The sequence below is a fragment of the Telopea speciosissima genome, chromosome 6 (genome assembly GCF_018873765.1).
Source record: "Telopea speciosissima isolate NSW1024214 ecotype Mountain lineage chromosome 6, Tspe_v1, whole genome shotgun sequence".
NCBI lineage: Eukaryota > Viridiplantae > Streptophyta > Magnoliopsida > Proteales > Proteaceae > Telopea > Telopea speciosissima.
Genome location: NC_057921.1, coordinates 26,363,177 through 26,384,091, shown reverse-complemented (window position 1 = coordinate 26,384,091; position 20,915 = coordinate 26,363,177).

Genomic DNA, 20,915 nt, shown 5'->3' with positions numbered 1-20,915 from the left:
CTTTTAACAATACTTTTGTGTCTCTATTCTAATTCATTACTGTTGTTGAAAGATTCAATTGGTGCTTATTTCCAGTCTAATCTTGTTTTCATTCCCAGTTTCAGAATTAAATTTTACGACTGATTCAACTTCTTTCTTCTTCTGTTGAATTCTCGATTCCATGGTTTGATCATATCAGAGAACTTTCAGCTATTTCCTCATAAGTTTTTGTCATACACTTCGACACAGTGCATAAGCAAAAGATTTAGTCAATCAACTTAATTAATACCCACAGGAGCTCTTCCCATGGTTTCTGACTTGGAAAAGAAAATGTTTGGCAGAGCACCATTTGCCTCCCTATTGTGTCTGAACTCTGAACAGTTACAATACTTGATCAAAACAACCCTTTGAACCAGCCAGTAGTCTTCAAGAATTGAGGAGAGGTGACAGGATTTTTCCAAGACTTCCTTCTCTACATGTCAATCTTCTATTAGCTTGAAGTTTCTTTGCTGTAGTCCTTATCACATTAAGATTGACATACATAATTGAAAGATTCCATCTCAAAGAATTTTATAGTGGGCCTTACTACAAATACACCAAAACACTAAAATAGTAGATTTTTTTAAAAAAAATTAAGAATTGGCAGCTACTCTTACTTTTATATTGACTTTGAATTCTTTGAGCTCTGTTTTCAGGATTAAAGGGGGGATTCCGTATGAGAAGAGACTAAACTCCAGAGGATGTAGGTGAACAAAGTAAACTATAGGTCCCAAGAGTAAAAGAAGTAGTTTTAGGCATGAACATTATTAAGCAGAAGATCAGGTCCTTTTGCCATTACCATTCAAGTTGGAGACTGGAATCAGACACAACCAAAAAGTTAGCCCAACTTGCTTTATTTTGTGTAGTTCGGAGCAAACTGATTTGTGTAGTGACAGCCCATTTATGTAAATACTTGCAATAGTAATAAATTTCTGTTCCAGACCATGTTTTATCAAATATCATTTGGTTCAGAAACAATCCCGAGAACAATTTTTTTAGAACAAGTTTACCAAAAGATGATCTTTCAATGAAGAAATAGAAAAAGATCATTTTGTCGAAGTACACCGTTCTCAAAACGAAATCGTTACCAAACGCGCAGTTAGTTTTAATGGATGAAACTCAACCAATAAACATCCAACCAAGCTAAACTTTGGAGATTAGATCCGTAACTCGATCACTGAAATCCCTTCTAGATGCAAGCAATAACCAGGCCAGAAAATCCAATATGGGGACTATGGAAAACTTCTGCAACTGAACCTGGCTGTAGTCTCAGCCTCTCAGGTCCGAAACTTGACTGCAAACTCAAGTTAAAAGAAGGCTTTCGGATCTGGGTCTTGAGGGATTGAATCTCATATAAATGAATGGTCTAAACCCCGAATCCCAAAGTGAAATAAAGGAAATCTGACGAGATCAATACGCAAAAATGGGCTGCTAGTATCATCAGCTACAGAACTGAAAAATAAAAAAAGAATACTGATAAGAGGAAAGAGAAAAGGAACAGTAACAGCAGTATTGGAAAAATAAGAGAAGAATGGAAGAAGGGGAAGAAAGGAGGAGAGAGGGTCACACAATCCAGGTACCATAAACGACCAAAATTAAATTCATTCTCAATCTATGGTTGCTGATAGCATCCATCTACGATTTACATACCCTTCCAAGTTAGTCCTTGAACAATAAATATGAATCCCTATCATCCTCCTCTTTACTAACTTAGCAACCCCTTGAAAATTCTGGTATATCACGAGATTGCCACTGCATCTTAGATTTGAGCTCTCTATTATTCGGGTGGGGTCATAAGCGATCAGAGTTAAATGATTTAAATGAAAAGGTTTAAATAAGAAACTCTTTAAGGCTAGCTTCGATCTCTATCGGTATCCAGTAACAAAAACACACCCCGTAGGACCCCATAAATCAGAATGAATTAAATGACAAGGTTCCAAACTAATATTTTTTTGGATGAATAAAGATTTCATTACCAAAAGGAGAAAGAACAAGGGGCCCGAGAAATCGGGAAGGAGAAGTAATAAAAAATACAACAAGCCAAACAAACCCAAATCTCAAGAGGAGGAGAAAATGCCCTAGGATACAACAATGTGCCTGTTCCTTAGGATGTTTTGACAAAAAAGGGTGATCAAAGCTTAACTTGCTTTTGATGTCAAAAGAAATGGAATCCCAAATAAGCTGGAGGGGTCTTGATCTAGAGGACCATTTTCTGATGTTGCACTCCATCCAAATTTGGTTGATGATCATGGCAAAGGTGAGCTTTCCCACAATGTCACAAATGGAAGAGCCGGAAAAAGTCATGTCTATCCAGATCCATTCTCCGTGGAAAGGCAAAATCCGTCTAGTGCAAGGCCAACTCCTTAGCTAACTAGCCCTTTTTAGATGGAAGATGAGAGGGGGCAAGCAAAGAAGAGGTGGTTGATGCTTTCTGTGGCATTCAAGCAGAGGCAGCATGAGGGAGAGAGAATAATTTGGCGGTGGATGAGAAATGACTACGTTGGGAAGCAGTTGGAGAATGCTCGCCAAACTATGAAGCTGTGCCGAGGGATATGGTGTTTAAACCATATAAGTTTATGCCAAAGGGAAGCAGTACCATTCTAATGGACAAGGTTCCAAGCTGCTTTGGTGCTGAAGAGCCCTGAAGAGGATGGAATCCATATAGTCTTACACCCCCTACAAGAAGAACAACCAATAATAGGGGGCAAGGCCTTTTGCTCTGACTATGGTATATAATTCACAAACTAGTTGTTCATATGACCCTCAACAAAATGGGGTGGCTGGACAGATGAATTGACATTTATTGAAAATTGCTCGATCCCTTATGATCCATATGAATGTTTCCTAATGTACCTTTGTTTTCTTTATCACCTTGGGTTTTTGGTTGTATTTTCTTTGCTCATGTTTTACATTCTCAACTCGATAAATTGGCTCCTAGGATGGCCAAATGTTTGTTTTTTTGTTAATCTGAAACACATAAGGGATATACAGACTGTGTTATACTAGGCATATACTGTAAGACAAATCAGGTATACAGAAACAGAGAAATACTTGTTATCGCACAACAGTTGCAGAGTGAAACGAACCAGAAAGGAAGAAGCACGGACGACCGAGTTGAGTCGTATCTGAAAGATACTTTCCTTAAGGATTTAGATGCCCCCTCTTCTGCAACGGGGTTGACCTTGCACCTTACCCTCCAAGATAAATACAACTCCTAAACGTATAGGTTGCAGAACCTAATACGAGTACCAAGGATACCAAACGGCTATACAGCCCTCTTATTACTTAAACGAAAATACAGTAAGTATCTGTCTCTGGAACGGACTGTTGCAGAGATAATACGTTTCTGTTGTGTATCTGAAATGCAGGCATGACATGGTGTATATATAATGCTGGAGTACCCTTTCATGAAGGGATACATCTGTATGAATACAGGTGATATACATACAGGGGTGTAACTCTTACAAGGGAGGTGTGACCGTATGAATACAGGTGATATATGTACAGGGGTGTAACTCTTACAAGGGAGGTGTGACCGTATGTATACCTCCACGTACAAGGAGGGGGTGTAACTATTCATATATATGTACGAATAGACAAGTATGGTTCAACCGTATAGATGAACCACGGGTGAACCAAACCGAGTTTTAAATAAAACATTAAAACTCAAAAGTGCAAAACTCCTATAAGGTTTTGCCCACACCCACACCCACACCCACACCCCGACCCCGACCCCGACCCTGACCACGGCCCGGCTCGGCTCGGCTCGGCTTGGCTCGACGCACGCGTGCGCGATTCAAAAGCACCCCAAGGACCCCCCCACACACTAGAGAGTAGGGTGACTTCCTCTCCAAAGGGCTCACACCTTAAGGAAACAATCCTATATATATACCCCTCAAGTAACTCTCCCACAACCAATGTGGGACTATTATATTCTTGAGCTCAATTCTAGCCTCTTGCACATAAGAGAGTACAACCAATTTCAAACAAAATAGAGGAGGGAAACAAAAGAGGAGGGAATGAAACAAAACACACTTTTGAAACTTTGACACACTTGAAAAAGTGCTTTGACTCAAAAAGTGCTTCTATAAAGTAATAATACAACAATTCCCCCCACAAGTTTCAAAATAGTGATACATATCGAGTGATAAGTATATTAGACATAGTAGGACACATCGTTGCAGGTGTCTTCAGGACTTGAACCTACACTAGGTCTGATGAACTACGCCACAGAGTACAGGTGAAGTCAGACTTCTTGAACCTTTCCTGATCGGTGTAGCCGACTAGTTCACCAGCCACATCCTACTAGTCAACCGTTTGTGATATCCCTTTTATAAAGATAGACATTTTTTAACTGGCCTTATCCCTTATCCTGGTCTCATAGATGTTTAGAGAATTCGTCTCTAAAATTCTCATCGGTAGGCGGCCTCACCTCCTACATCTATTTAGGTCAGTCCATAGTGTGCACCACAGTTAACACACCCCCACTTTATATGAGATCCGACTAGATTAAGAGTCTATAAGACTCATCCTTTTTCCTTTGTGGTGGTACTACTTTTTCTATCTACCTAGAATGAACAAAAAATGTAGTAGTACTAGACAGATCATCTAGTGACTTCGTTTGTACCCTTTGAACCTAATTCAGGAATTTACCTCTTCACATAGGTTGGGTGTCCATCACATGACCTATGTCACAGGCCTTAAGCTCATTCCCTTAGATGAATCATGAATTATTTTTGTAGGCAACGATTTTGTGAAAACATCAGCTAAGTTGCTTTCAGATTTCACAAAATCAATAGCTATTGTTCCTTCATTAATATACTGCCATACAAAATTATGTCTTAGGCGGATGTGGCGCTTCTTTCCATTGTATATTTTATTCTTAGCTTTAGCTATTGCCGCTTGATTATCACAATGAAGTGACATCGAAGGCAATGGTTTTGGCCATAATGGAATATCTGCCATCAAAGTTCTGAGTCACTCTGCTTCAGTTCCCGCCTTTTCCAAAGCTATAAACTCAGCTTCCATGGTGGATCCTGTACCACAGGATTGCTTTATCGATTTCCACGAAATCGCTCCACCTCCTAGTGTGAAAACATATCCACTAGTTGCTAATGTTTCCTTAGTATCTGAAATCCAGTTAGCATCACAATAGCCCTCTAACACGGCTGGTTCTCCACTGTAGTGAAGGCCATAGGCTATCGTTCCCTTTAAATATCGCAATAATCTTGTCATGGCATGCCAATGCTCTATACTTGGATTATGAGTGTATTGACTCAATTTTCCAACTGCTAAAGCGATATCTGGTCTAGTGCAGTTCATTAGATATGTAACTGAACCAATGATTTGTGAGTATTTCTTTTGGGAGACAGATTCCCCCAAATTCTTTTGTAAAAAAACAATTAATGTCCAAAGGTGTTTTAACTGATGATAAATCATTATAACCATACTTCTTTAGTATGGTTTCAACATAATGGGATTGGGATAATATAATCTCTTTTTCTTTTCTGATGATCTTAATTCCAAGAATTACATCAGCCTCCCCCAGGTCCTTTGTATCAAACTTAGACATTAAGAAACCTTTAGTTTGCTTTACAATATCTAAACTTGTTCCCATTATCAACATGTCATCTACATAAAGTACGATGAACACACCTTTGCCTTTATAGAACTTATTATACAAGCATCTATCAACATCATTTATGAGAAAACCATTCGATACAAGTACAGAATCAAGTTTTTCATGCCACTATTTTGGAGCTTGTTTGAGTCCATAAAGTGATCTAACCAACTTACACACCTTGTGTTCTTGTCCAAGCACAACATAACCTTCAGGTTGCTTAATGTATATTTCTTCTACCAAGTCGCCATTTAGAAACGCTGTTTTCACGTCCATTTGGTGTATAACCAAATTATACATAGACGCAATAGCCATCATTACTCGTATAGTAGTTATTCTTGCTACTGAAACAAATGTGTCAAAGTAATCTATATTCTTCTTTTGTCTAAAACCTTTTACTACTAACCGGGCTTTAAACTTATCTAGTGATCCATCTGGTTTTAATTTCTTTCAAAATATCCACTTAGTATCCAACACTTTGGAACCTTTAGGTAAGTCAACTAATATCCATGTGTGATTGGCTAGAATGGAATCTAGTTCACTTTTGATGGCCTCTTTCCAAAACACGGCATCTAAAGATGTCACCGCTTCTTTATACGATAAAGGATCATTGTCTAAAAGATAGGCAACCCAATCACCATTTGAAAAAGTAGCTTTCTTTTGCCTTTTACTTTTCCGTAATTGACTTGAATCACTAGATATGGGTTCAATATTCTTTGACACTTCATGTCCAAAAGATGATACACTACTATCAACCTCACTTTCTAATAGGTTAGACTTAAGAGAAAATACATTCTCAAAGAATTCTGCATCCCTTGACTCAATGATGTCATTTTCTTCAAACACATCATCTATGGTTTTAATAAACCATAAATCGATATGCTGTACTGTGAGTTGCATATCCAACAAAAACACAATTACATGTCTTTGGTCCTAGTTTCCTTTTCTTTGGTTTTGGTATAGCCACTTTGGCTAGACAACCCCATACCCTTAAATGCTTTATGGTAGGTTTTCTTCCATACCATAATTCAAAGGATAACAATCCAGTTTTCTTGTGCGGAACTCTATTTAAAATGTAACATGCCGATAACATGGCATCCCCCCACATGTCTAGGGGTAACCCTGAGCTTATGAGCATTGAATTCATCATTTTCTTCAATGTTCGATTCTTCCTTTCTGCCACCCCATTAGACTCAGGTTGATAAGGGGCGGTGGTCTCATGAATAATACCATGGTCCTCACAAAACTGAGAAAGATTAGAGTATTCAGTATCTCTATCAGTTCTAAGCCTTTTCACTTTCCTCCCTAATTGATTTTCCACCTCTGCCTTATAGGATATAAAAGCATTACTTGCTTCATCCTTGGACTTAAGAAGGTAAACCATGGTAAATCTAGAGTGGTCATCTATGAATGTAACAACATATTTTTTACCTCCTCTAGATTCAAGTGACTTATAGTCACAAAGATCACTGTGCACCAAATCAAGAAGGCCACTTTGTCGTTCCATTGACCTATGTGGTCTTTTAGTGAATTTTGCCTCCACACATGTGGGGCACTTTGTCAATGGTTGTTTAATATGATTGTCTATTAAGCCTTTCTTATGCATATAAGAAATATAAGATGCATTGCAGTGACCTAATCTACCATGCCATAAATCATAATAATCAATAAAGTAAGCAGAAGAAGCACTAGGCTTTTCTTTTATTATCTCAGAAACACTTAGTACAAATAAACCATTGCTAAGATACCCCTTGCCCAAAAATGATGGACAAATACATCATTTTTCAGAACTACAAGCTTGTCAGACTCAAAAAGTAACTTCATTCCTGCCTTGTTGAGAAGCGGCCCTGAAATAAGATTGCGTCTTATTTTCGGCACATGCAACACATTGTCCAAAACAAGTGTCTTTCCTGAAGAGAGCTTCAAAGTAAATTTTCCTTTGCCGATAACCTTGGTTGACTGAGAGTTGCCCATATAGACCTTATCATCTAAAATAGAATAACTCAAAAAAGAGTTTCGGTCCCCACAGATGTGCCTCGTAGCACCTGTGTCTATTATCCAATCATTTGGTTTTTCAACCAAAAATACTTCGGTTATCATCGCTGCAAAGACTTCCTCTTCCGCAAGATTGACTATTGCCTTATCTGGCAAAACCTTCTTCTTGTTCCTGCAGTCTTTCTTGAAGTGACCCGGCTTGCCGCATATGAAGCAATTTCCTTTCTTCCTCTTTGAGTTTGAATTTTTCTAAATAGGATTGCCTTTCCTCTTGAGATTTGATTTCTTCTCTGTTTCCACCAGATTGGCATTGGATCGAATCTATCCAATGGGATTTTCACCTTTGTCTTTAATACGGTTCCGTTCCTCTATTTTGATGCGAACTACCACCTGATCAAAAGACCAGTCCTTCCTCTTGTGTTTCATAGTAGTTTTGAAATCCTTCCAAGAGTCAGGTAGTTTATCAATTAAAGAACTTGTGACAAACAGATCCGGTAAAATCATGTTCTCTTTAGCCAAATTCCCAACAATAACCTGGAATCTGTCTACTTGAGAAGAGATGGTTTCACCTTCAGTCATCTGGAAGTTCAAAAAATTTAACACCACATACTTCTTTCAGCCAGCATCTTCCAGAGTATATTTGTTGACCAAAGCATTCCAAATCATGTAGGCATGATCAAAAGAATTGTAAACATTATACAATTCATTCGACAGAGCATTCAGAATCCTATTTTTGCATTGAAAGTCTGCTTCGATCCAAGCAACCCTCTTCATATCGAGATCAATATCCTCACTGTTCGGAGGCTTGGGATCAGTCAATGCAAACGCCACCCCTATTTGCGTTAATGCAAATAGCATCATCTGCTTCCACCGTTTAAAATTCTGCCCGGTGAACTGTGCTATTTTATCAAACTCTGAGACTATTCTCAGTTTCTCCATAGTCGATTGTATGGTAGCAACAGTACTTTGGGTAGCGGCAGCAGTAGGTGGAAGGTCCACAGTAGCAGTAGTATCCACAGTATTATTCCCAGCCATAGTCTTACATAGAAAATAAGCCAAATAAGATCTAAATCCTTAAGATTATTATACTAGGCATATACTGTAAGACAAATCAGGTATATAGAAATAGAGAAATACCTGTTATCGCACAACAGTTGCAGAGTGAAACGAACCAGAAAGGAAGAAGCACGGACGACCGAGTTGAGTCGTATATGAAAGATACTTTCCTTAAGGATTTAGATGCCCCCTCTTCTGCAACGGGGTTGACCTTGCACTTTACCCTCCAAGATAAATACAACTCCTAAACGTATAGGTTGCAGAACCTAATACGAGTACCAAGGATACCAAACGGCTATACAACCCTCTTATTACTTAAACAAAAATACAGTAAGTATTTGTCTCTGGAACGGACTGTTACAGAGATAATACGTTTCTGTTGTGTATCTGAAATGCAGGCATGACATGGTGTATATATAATGCTGGAGTACCCTTTCATGAAGGGATACATCCGTATGAATACAGGTGATATATGTACAGGGGTGTAACTCTTACAAGGGAGGTGTGACCATATGTATACCTCCACGTATAGGGAGGGGGTGTAACTATTTATATATATGTACGAATAGACAAGTATGGTTCAACCGTATAGATGAACCACGGGTGAACCAAATCGAGTTTTAAATAAAACATTAAAACTCAAAAGTGCAAAACTCCTATAAGGTTTTGCCCACACCCACACCCACACCCCAACCCCGACCCCGACCCTAACCACGGCTCGGCTCGGCTCGGCTCGATGCTCGTGCGCACGATTCAAAAGCACCCCTAGGACCCCCCACACACTAGAGAGTAGGGTGACTTCCTCTCCAAAGGGCTCACACCTTAAGGAAACAATCCTATATATATATCCCTCAAGTAACTCTCCCACAACCAATGTGGGACTATTCTTGAGCTCAATTCTAGCCTCTTGTACACAAGAGAGTACAACCAATTTCAAACAAAATAGAGGAGGGAAACAAAAGAGGAGGGAATGAAACAAAACACAATTTTGAAACTTTGACACACTTGAAAAAGTGCTTTTTGAAACAAGTGCTTTGACTCAAAAAGTGCTTCTATAAAGTAATAATACAACAGACTGTGATCCGGTTTCCCATCGGCAGTTTGTTAGTGCCACTGTTTCCTCCTTTGAAAGCAGTCCATATTTTGGTTCTCCTGTGCCTCCCTCCTCTTGCAGCCAATAATCGTAGTACACCTCTGCTGCCAATTTTTGTGCCCTTTGATGATGTTTCGGTTACACCTTCTCCTCCACCGTTGCAAGTATATCAGCGGCATAAGAAGCCCATGCTTCTATCTGCCTCACAAACCACCACTCAGTCTACTTCTCTAGTTGAAGTCTTGAAGATCCGTCTGATTTACTACTGATTCTCCATAAAGGTACTCGTTCTTGCACTCAGAAATTCATTACTGGTTATCATATTAGGAATTATGTTTTCATATCTCACTTCCCTCCATCTTTACATAGTCTTGCCTTGTCCATATCTACTAATTCAATTCCTCAAACTTATCTCGAGGCTTTATCTCATCCCGGGTGGAAAGTGACTCTGGATACAAAAATGGATGCTTTAATCTCTTGACCAAGGTTCGAGGTCTAGGTATCTCAGCTGGTTTCGGTCAGCCAAAAATCCGAGTTGCCTTGGTAACTCAGTGAGATCTCGACAAAGTTGGTGCATTTTTAATGTCAAACTTCGGCCCTTAGTTTCAGCGGTCATATGACTTTATTAGGTCATGAAACTTGCAGGATTGCCTATTTTTGGCCCTATAAACATGGTGGAACCCTTAGTTTTTTAAAATTCACATCCAAAATGATAGTTTGATTGAGGACTAGGTTGGTAGTGTACGCTATAAATATATAGTGCTGATGTTCTCTTTGCCGCAGCGCAGGCTACGCCCAGACACATGGCGTGGGTATGCAGGGGGTAGGGCACCCTCCCCCATGTGTTTGGGCACAGCCTGCGCCCTCGGCATAGAGACCATTTGGCCAAATATATATATATATATATATCATACACTACCAACTTGGCCAAGATCTCATTGATATGACCAATTCCACACAATCTATAGTATTAGAACACATATAATTAAATTAAAATAGCTTATATAGGCAATAGGAATGAAATTTCTATAATTCAAATAAAGCCCTTAATATTTTAAGAATCCATTTGTTCCAAGCATGGTTGTGTAAGACTTGGTAAAATAAACCAGCATTTGGGGGGTTTTTTTTTTTGCATTCACAGTCGAAACCCAGATGAGACTGTTCAAAATTTTGACCAAGTCTTGTCAAGTTAAGGCTTTTATATCAAGGGGATGGTAACAATTTCAACTGATACAAGATTTTGGACTGAAATCTTCGCGAGACGCCAAAATTTTGAATGAAACCTTGTTGATTCCCTAGCTCGCTTATGGTTTCGACTCAGTAAAGGGTAGGGGTGAAACAGGGCCAGGTTTTTTAAAACCCTGGAACCCTTTAGCTTAGCCCAGGCCCGCCTTGATCCTGACTCAGGGTCTAAAAAGCTCAACCCAAGCCCAACCCTGTCGGGCTCAGCCCAACCTTGGCCCGCCTTAATTGACCCTAATTAGGCTAGGTTGGCCCTGATTTTTGTCAATCATGGCCAAATTGACCCTGATTTTTGTCATTTTTGTATTCCTATGAAAAAATGTGAAACACCTGTTCTTTAAATCATAGCAATATATGTCCAAAGAGGCACAACGAATCAAATAATATATAGTCCTCCCCTAGCCATTTCAGTAGAAGGAAATTCAATAGTTGATTAGCACAAGCAATATTAAAACTTAGAAGAATATCAAGGCAAATGCACCCAATAGAAATACAAGGAAGCAAGTTTTTAAAAACTCTAGAATAACTATGAAACATGACATCCAAATGTTCAAGTGATTGAGGTCCAACACATCAATAGATGTCCAAAACAGCTGACCATAAGTGGAATCACATGTAATGTCCAAATTCAAAACAAACTTAAATATCTATAGTTCATGCACAATTAATTATCCAACTCCAAAACCTAATCAACTATGTCAAATAGAGATAAGTTTCTCATAAAAAAAAAGTTTCATGTCCTCAAGAAGACGCCTTAGCCACCTTACACAATCATCAATTAAGTATCATGCACCAAATCTGTATCAACAGAGAAATGTATGCTTGATCAACATTCAAAACCCAAACCATCGTCCTATTATACAACAAAGCAAAAAATAAATAAGATGTCGAAAGCAATAGAAAAGAGGGAAGCATGCTTACTTGAAAATGTCAAATAGGGCAGCATGCTTTAAATCAAATCAATTGATCACAATCACCAACAATACCTGAAATATAATTAATGCAATTCATGATTTATATAAATTAAAATAAAGAAAAATACAAAACAACAAACTAAGAGAAACACAACATGTATATTACTTAAAAAACTTGTTAGCTGATTCAATCTTCTCAAGTTCTTCTAAGCTCTGTTCAACATTAATAGAGATCGGTGTTTGTCGTAGCCAATTCTGTGCACACACCAAAGACTCTACAATCTTTGGTGTCAATAAGCTCCGAAACTGGTCAAGAATCCTACCACTAGTACTAAAAGCAGATTCTGAAGCAACAGTTGAGACAGGAATTTTTAAAACATCTCGAGTTATCCTACTTAAAACTTAAAATCTTTAGCTATTGACCTTCCACCAATTCAAGATATCAAAATCACCTGTATCTGAATTATCCTTCTCAAAAACTTCCAACAAATAATGATCCAACTTGAAAACGCTCCTCTTCTTCTAATGTTTGACAAAATTCCCTTTGCAAAAATATAATAGAATTTATTGTTAAAGCACTAATAAAAGTACGAGTTGAATCAACTTTTATTGGATCATGAGTCAACTCATGGATCTGGTAGTAGTACTTTAAAAGGCGGTCCATGACATTCCTAACCCTTTCAATCTTCACATTAACCTTAGATTCAATATATATTTTTGAATAACAAAATTTCACATTCCTCATCTTATAACGTGGATCAAGAACAGAAGCAACAATCAAAAGGATGTTAATTTTATCCATGTTGTCCCAAAATTTATTAAATTTTTCTAAATTTACCAATGACATATCATGAAACATACCATCTTCACTTCTTGACTAGTTGTTTAGGAGTGATTCAATCACATAAACCTCTTAAAAATATATATTTTTAGTAACATAAAGAGACCTAGACAACTTTATTGTGGCATTGTAAAAAAACTCTAGAAACATTCATATAAATTTAGATTGCTCCCAATCTTCTTAGTGGGAATACCTTCCTTGCAATCTAACCTACAGTTTATGTCTCTATCTGAAGGCATCGCTAGTGCGATCGCAACAGAAGCGTAAATAGGATCACAGTATCGATGGAGAAGTCATTCAAAATAGAACGAAGCAGGGATCGATTATTACCTAAGCCTCACAAGTGCAAGACCTCCAATCGATGATAGCCCTTTCTTAATCGTTCCACGCACCACACAAGCTTTGCGTTCCCACCACGGTCAAGCTTACTCCTCCATAGTTCCAAGAACACAATAGCGTGGACCACCTCTAGGATCAAACACCAAGAGAACAAGAGAAGGAGAAGACGATTTTTCTAGGAGGGAGAGAGAGCTCTGCGATTTTGCTTTGGGTTTCCTTGTCTTTTTTGTGATTTTGTGATCTCATGAATATTTATATTTCTCTTACAAAATCTGCATATTGCAAGCTCACATGGGATAGATATATTGAGTTACTATAAGTGACTCAATTATCTCCCAAGCAATCTTTCTCTAAATTAGGAAAGACATGGATTGCTAGGAAAATCTAATCTTGAGTGAATATGAATATTCTCTCCATTGGGTTTCCTTTTCTAACAATCTCCTCCATCCTACTGTAAGATCCAATCTTACAAGAGGACCATGAAAAGGACATCACGATCAATCGTCACCGCGTAGATGAATGGAACCGAAAGGAAAGGGGTAGAATCGCAATGGGATACCACATAGCTTCTAAGAAAAGGCCATCGAAGATGCTAAGCAGATGTAATAACCTACGCCCAAGGTAAGTAGTTAAAACACGCATTAGTCCCCCACAAGAACAATGTTGCATGCTCAATATAAGGCATGTGTACGAGACTGTCAATCCTCAATGAACCGAGACACCGATCGAGAGATTCAATTACCTTGATTGGACCAACAGAAAACATTTCAAACAAAATGTTCAAGAAAATAGATAATGTTTTATATATGACTAAAAACATTTAAAAAAAAGCCATTTTGAAGATGCCACCGGATCCGGATTTGGATTTGGGTCCAATCCTGTATAGAATACTCTCCTCAACATATTCCCAATATATAGGCTGTGGGTTCCATGTTGGGCATCTCTTTCGAATACAGTCAGACATTGAGAATCCAGCGCACCGATATATAGTCAGAGAGAGACATCAATCATTGGTACACCAAAACTCTCAACATATGAATGCGTCGATAAGGACCCCTCAGGTCAAGGAACCAATCGTGAACTACTTAAGAGAATCTCATTTTTCTTTATACTGACAGTACACCACATGTGAAATTCTCAATGATCCAGTCCAATGCACACACCAAATGTGCACTCACATTTGTGTCTTAAAAAATAACCTCCCTAAGCACACACAATGTGACCACCATGCTGGATGGGATGTCCAGTTCCATCCCTAGTGGTGAACAGTTTTAGGTATGAATACCTAAGGATAATAACTGAACTCAACAACTGATCATGCTAATCAAAACAAGAATTTATTATTCAAATAGAAAGAGTTTTGTACATCAGTGCCAGTCACCCATAGACTTCACCCCCATATTCCCAACATGTTTCTCAAAAACACTAGGAGGCAACGCCTTGGTCATGGGGTCAGATAGGTTATCTGCAGTGTCAACCTTAGCTATGGCTATATCGCCACGCAGAATAATCTCACGGATCAAGTGATATTTCCGCTCCACATGCTTGTTCCTCTGATGAGCTCTTGGTTCCTTTGCTTGTGCTATAGCTCCCCTGTTGTCACATAATAATTGTATGGGTTGCTCCACTAGCTCAGGCACCACCCCTAGGTCTGTCAAGAATTTCTTGAGCCAGACACCTTCCTTGGCTGCCTCACTACCTGCCAAGTACTCAGCTTCTGTCATGGAGTCGACTGTTGACTTTTGTTTGGCACTCCTCCAAATTACTGCACCCCCACCAATCATAAAAACCATCCCAGAGGTAGACTTTCTGTCATCCTTGTCAGTTTGGAAATCCGAATCTGTATATCCAACCACTGACAACTGATCACAACCATAAACAAGGAAGTAATCTTTGGTCCTCCTTAAGTACTTGAGGATCCCCTTGACAGCTGTCCAATGTTCATGTCCTAGATTGGATTGATATCGACTCACAATCCCTACGGCATGATAAATATCTGGCCTGGTACACAACATGACATACATCAGACTTCCTACTACCGAAGCATAAGGATCTCTCTTCATAGTCTCAATTTTCGCAGGAGTTTGAGGACTTTGTGACTTGGATAAACCGATTCCATGTCTGAGGGGCACACTACCTCTCTTCGAATCCTGCATGTTGAACCTCTCAAGCACTTTGTCAATGTAGGTGGATTGTGATAATCCCAACAACCTCTTCTTGCGATCTCTCACAAGCTTAATTCCTAGGATGTAGCTGGCTTCACCCAGATCCTTTATTGAGAATGTTTTTGACAACCACATCTTTACAAATGAAAGTAACTCCACATCATTCCCAATGAGCAATATATCATCCACATATAGGACTAGGAAACAGACGACACTCCCACAGACTTTCTTATACACACATGGCTCATCGATGTTTTGTTCAAACTCAAAATCCTTGATAGTTTGATCAAAATGGATGTTCCATGATCTGGAAGCTTGTTTTAGTCCATAAATAGACCTCAATAGCCTGCATACCTTGTTTTCCTCTCCTGGAGAGACAAAACCCTCTGGCTGATTCATGTATATGACCTCATCAAGATAATCGTTAAGGAAAGCGATCTGCACATCCATCTGCCAGATCTCATAGTCATGGTATGCAGCAATCGCCAATAGAATCCGAATGGATTTAATCATCGCTACAAGTGAGAAGGTTTCATTATAGTCAACACCCTCTTTCTGGGTGTATCCCTTCGCCACCAGCCTTACCTTGAAACATTCCACCTTTCCATCCACACCTCTCTTCCTCTTGTAGATCCATTTACACTCTATAGGTTTTACCCCAACTGACAGATCTTCAAGAGTCCAGACATGGTTAGAATCCATGGAATCTATTTCACTATGCATTGCTTCCTGCCATTTCATTGAGTCAACGTCCTTAAGAGCCTCAGCGTAAGTATAAGGATCTGTGTCTGAACAGTCAGATACCATGTGGAATTCTTCCACCTTTTGATCTTCCTCCGTGAGAAGGTTCAAACGAGTTGGTGGCCTGATAGACCTCTCACTCCTCCTAGGCTCTTGAGGCTGTTGCTCAACTGTGGGTACGTCAACTGGAACCTCTGTCGATGCTGAAGGTACTTGGTCATCAGTTATTTCTTTAATGACCATTGGATCTGATCTCAGTGAGATCGTGTCATCCTCAAGAAAAGTCGCATGCTCACTAACTATGACTTTCTGATTAACAGGGTCATAGAAGTAGTAGCTTATTGTAGTCTTAGGGTATCCCAAGAAATAGCATCTATCTGCTAGGGATTCCAACTTATCCGTCTGTTGTTTATTTACATGCGCTATGCAACCCCACACCGTGAGATGTTGAAGACTTGGCTTATGCCGATACCACAACTCAAAAGATGTTCTGGTCACAGACTTTGTTGGTACCCTGTTCAGTATATAGATGGCAGTTTTTAGTGCGAAACCCCAAAAACTCAATGGCAGTTCTGAATAACTCAACATGGACCGAACCATGTCTAACAAGGTTCGATTCCTCCTTTCTGAAACTCTGTTCTGTTGAGGTGTTCCCGGGGTTGTCAACTGGGTTATGATCCCAGCTTCTTTCAGATAGTCCCTGAACTCATCTGATAAGTACTCTCCTCCTCGATCAAATCGAAGGCACTTGATGCAATTTCCTAACTATTTTTCAACCTCCGCTCGGAATTACTTAAATTTATCAAAGGTTTCCGACTTGCGGTGCATCAAGTAAATATATCCATAACGAGAGTAGTCATCAGTGAAGGTCACGAAGTATTCGTAACCATACCTCGCCTGAATATTGATGGGTCCTCATACATCTGAGTATATCAATTCTAACACTGCTTCGGCTCTTCTTCCCTTGTTAGAGAAGGGTTTCTTGGTCATTTTTTCTTGTAGACACGACTCACAGGTTGGGTAAGGTTCTACCTTCAATGATTCCAAAAGCCCATCCTTCACCAACCTGTTTATCCTTTCTACTCCAATGTGACCTAACCTCAAGTGCCAAAGGTATGTAGAATTATCTTGGGCTGATTTTCTTTTTAAAGAATTATTGGAGATCTCATTCACCTCTAGTACCGGTTTTAAGAGATATAACCCGTTATCCAGTAGGCCAGAAGTAATAAAAGAATTATTCAATCGAATAGTTAATTTATTACCAAAGAGGAAAGTATAACCATCCATAACAAGCCTACTAACAGAAATAATATTCCTCCTAAAATGAGGAACATAAAAACAATCTCTCAAAACTAAAGTACTATAATAAAAAACTAAAGTAAAATCTCCAACGGCCTCAGAAGCGGCCTCAGCACCCGTACCTATTCGCAATCGAACTTCATCCTTACTCAGTCTTCTTATTAGCTTGAACCCCTGCAACAAGTTACAAATATGGGCGGTAGACCCCGAGTCCACCAACCATGTGTTAGTAGGTTCCTCTGACAAATTAGACTCATAAAGGACCAAGGTTTTAGAAATACCTTCTTCCTGTTTCTCCTGCTTCTTTTTCTAAGCAGCCAGGAAAGCACGACATTCCTTCTTCCAATGTCCGTCCTTTTTACAATAGAAACAAGTCCCCTTACTCTTGTTCTTTTGAATTCCCTTATCGCCAACCTTAGGGTTTTTGCCCTTGTTAGCCTTCTTCTTCTTCTTCTTGCCCTTGGGCTTTAAGGAAGAAGACTTGTCCTCTGTAGTTAAGACCTCCACTTTCTGCTTCTTGGATGCAGCTTCCACCTCTTGCAACATGTTGCCCAGCTCAGGAAGTTCCACGGAAAGTTTATTCATATTGTAATTGACAATAAACGATCCATAGATGTCCTGAGGCAATGAGTGGAAGATGACATCCGTCTTATAATTCAGCTTGAATGAAGTCCCAAGGTTCTCCAGATCCAGGAACAAGTTCCTCAGTTTCATGACATGGTCAATAACAGGAGTACCTTGAGTCATCTTCGTGCCATGGAGGAGTGTCACCAATTGATGATGGGCATAACGTTCTTCCCTCCCATACATCTCCTTCAACTCCTCCATCTTGTCCTTAGTCAAGTGCAGATCCTTGACCGAATCAGCGATGGTCTTCTCCAGAGAACTCAACACGAGGAGTTTTGCCTTAGAGTTTTTCTGTCGAAACAACTCATAGGCAAGCTTCGATTCAGGGTTTTCCTCATTAGGGAATTTAGGCTCATCTTCGTCTAGGACAGACATTAGACCTTCCGCAGACAAGAGTAACTTGATGTTCCTCCTCCAGTCAACATAGTTAGGGCCGGTCAAAACATGGTCTTTGATAAGGGCGGCATAGTTCATTTGGGTTGACATTTTTAAAATCTACATGATGTACAAAAATTACTAATTAGCATGATCTACAACCATTGAAATAACTGAGGTAAGAACAATCAATGGTCAGTCACACCCCAAGCTTCCCTCTAGCTTGTAGGGCATGAATTGGAAACGACCAACCCTCATGCTCCTGACTTATCCTATCGGAGTTCATCATTCACATCTTGGTTGGGTGGACTATTCTGCCCATCACTTAGACTTCCAATGTATTTGGCCACCTGAGTGTCATGCCCATTCCTATCGGCTGACACACACTCAAGTCAAGTGTTTATCCTTAATTTTGGAGGGAACTATGGTGTTTGTGGGTTAATGCCTATTATCATAGAACACATACCACTGACCATATTCTCTACCTATCACATGTGAGATGAGTGTAGACAATTTCACCAATTCATCCTAATATTATCCTATCGGCATCTACAAGGGTGGATCAATGACATTTCTACACTCACCAACTAAGGGAGGCCATGAGAATCCCACCAACCAGGGCTTCCCATATCACACTTGTATTATAATGAGGGAAAACGGGAACGCATATTAAACCACAAGCATACATCCAATGTATAAACAAAATAGCACATCCATCCAAGGAAAACTATAAACACATAAATACCAATGGTTATGGGACAGCATCTTTAATCAATGTGAGTTCATAACCAAGACAAACTCACTTTGACTTAAAATGGATGAGAGTAATCATAGCCTCATATGTCACTCCCACTCACGGCAATTATAGTGTGATAATGCATATGCAACTATCTATTACAGGAAAATTCTAAAACTGTAATAATTAAGGACACTTCAAGTGAGCAAGTCCTTCCTTCATTCTTGTCTCCAACGAACCGGCAAGATCCCTGTTCCATGATCCATGATCTGCGATCCACGATCCATGATCCATAATCCATGATCCATGATCCTTGACTCAAGATCCATGATCCACGAGATTACAATGAATATTTTCAAATTAAGCTAAAATATTACAACCCTTTCCAAATAAATAAAATTACATAACAGGAAACCAGTCCATCAAAATTGGACTGCCTGGAGTATAATAAAGGAAATTACATATAAAATCACAACCATGCCATGTCTAGCACACACATACATCTAATGCATGTAATTTTATTCATCCCATAACCATGGTCCACATTATTTACATGATGCTAAAAAATAATATTCCAACATTTATGTGAAAATTGTCCAAAAACACATAAAACATCATTACCATGACAATTCAAGCCATTATGATCAAGTGCATCCAATGCATCCATCATGCAACCATTACCATGACAACTTATGTCATAATGGTTATGTGCATTACATGATCATTACCTTGACAATCCAATGTCACTATGATCATGCACATCACATAGCCATTACCATGACAACTTATGTCATAATGGTCATGATACATACCCCACAAAGCCATCACATACATGCTTAAAATAAAACTAACAATTATAGTAAGCCATTATGTCAAATTGGGGAAGGTGGGTAAAGGGAAAAATCTCTCCGCCCATCTTCTCCAATGAAAATCCCTTTCATAAATGAAACCAGAAATTTTTTTTTTTTTTTTTTAATTTATAAAAACCTGCAACACAAAGTGAAGCAAAACAAAAGGGAAAAACAAGTGCACATTCATACAATAGCATCACATGCGGCAAGGCTGCCTGCGCACGCATGCGGCTGGCAGCCCTGCATGCATACCGTAGGCTGTAGGGTGCACACGGCCAGGGGGTATGGGCAATCCAAGGGGTGGGGTGCATGCGGCTAGGGGTGCGCGCAGGCAGCCAGCCCGCGGCCCCTATGCGCACATGCATCTCACTTCAAAAAAAAAAATTTTATTTTTTTTATTTTTATAAACAAAATAAAAATTATGAGCATCATAAAATAATGAACAAATAAAATTGAAAACAACCCCATCGATAAAGAGGCTCTGATGCCACTGAAGGCATCGCTAGTGCGATCGCAACGGAAGCGTAAATAGGATCACAGTATCGATGGAGAAGTCATTCAAAATAGAACGAAGCAGTGATCGATTATTACCTAAGCCTTACAAGTGCAAGACCTCCAACCGATGATAGCCCTTTCTCAATCGTTCCAAGCACCACGCAAGCTTTGCGTTCCCACCACGGTCAAGCTTACTCCTCCATAGTTCCAAGAACACAATAGCTTGGACCACCTCTAGGATCAAACACCAAGAGAACAAGAGAAGGAGAAGATGATTTTTCTAGGAGGGAGAGAGAGCTTTGCGATTTTACTTTGGGTTTCCTTGTCTTTTTTGTGATTTTGTGATCTCATGAATATTTATATTTCTCTCATAAAATCCCCATATTGCAAGCTCACATGGGATAGATATATTGAGTTACTATAAGTGACTCAATTATCTCCTAAGCAATCTTTCTCTAAATTAGGAAAGACATGGATTGCTAGGAAAATCCAATCTTGAGTGAATATG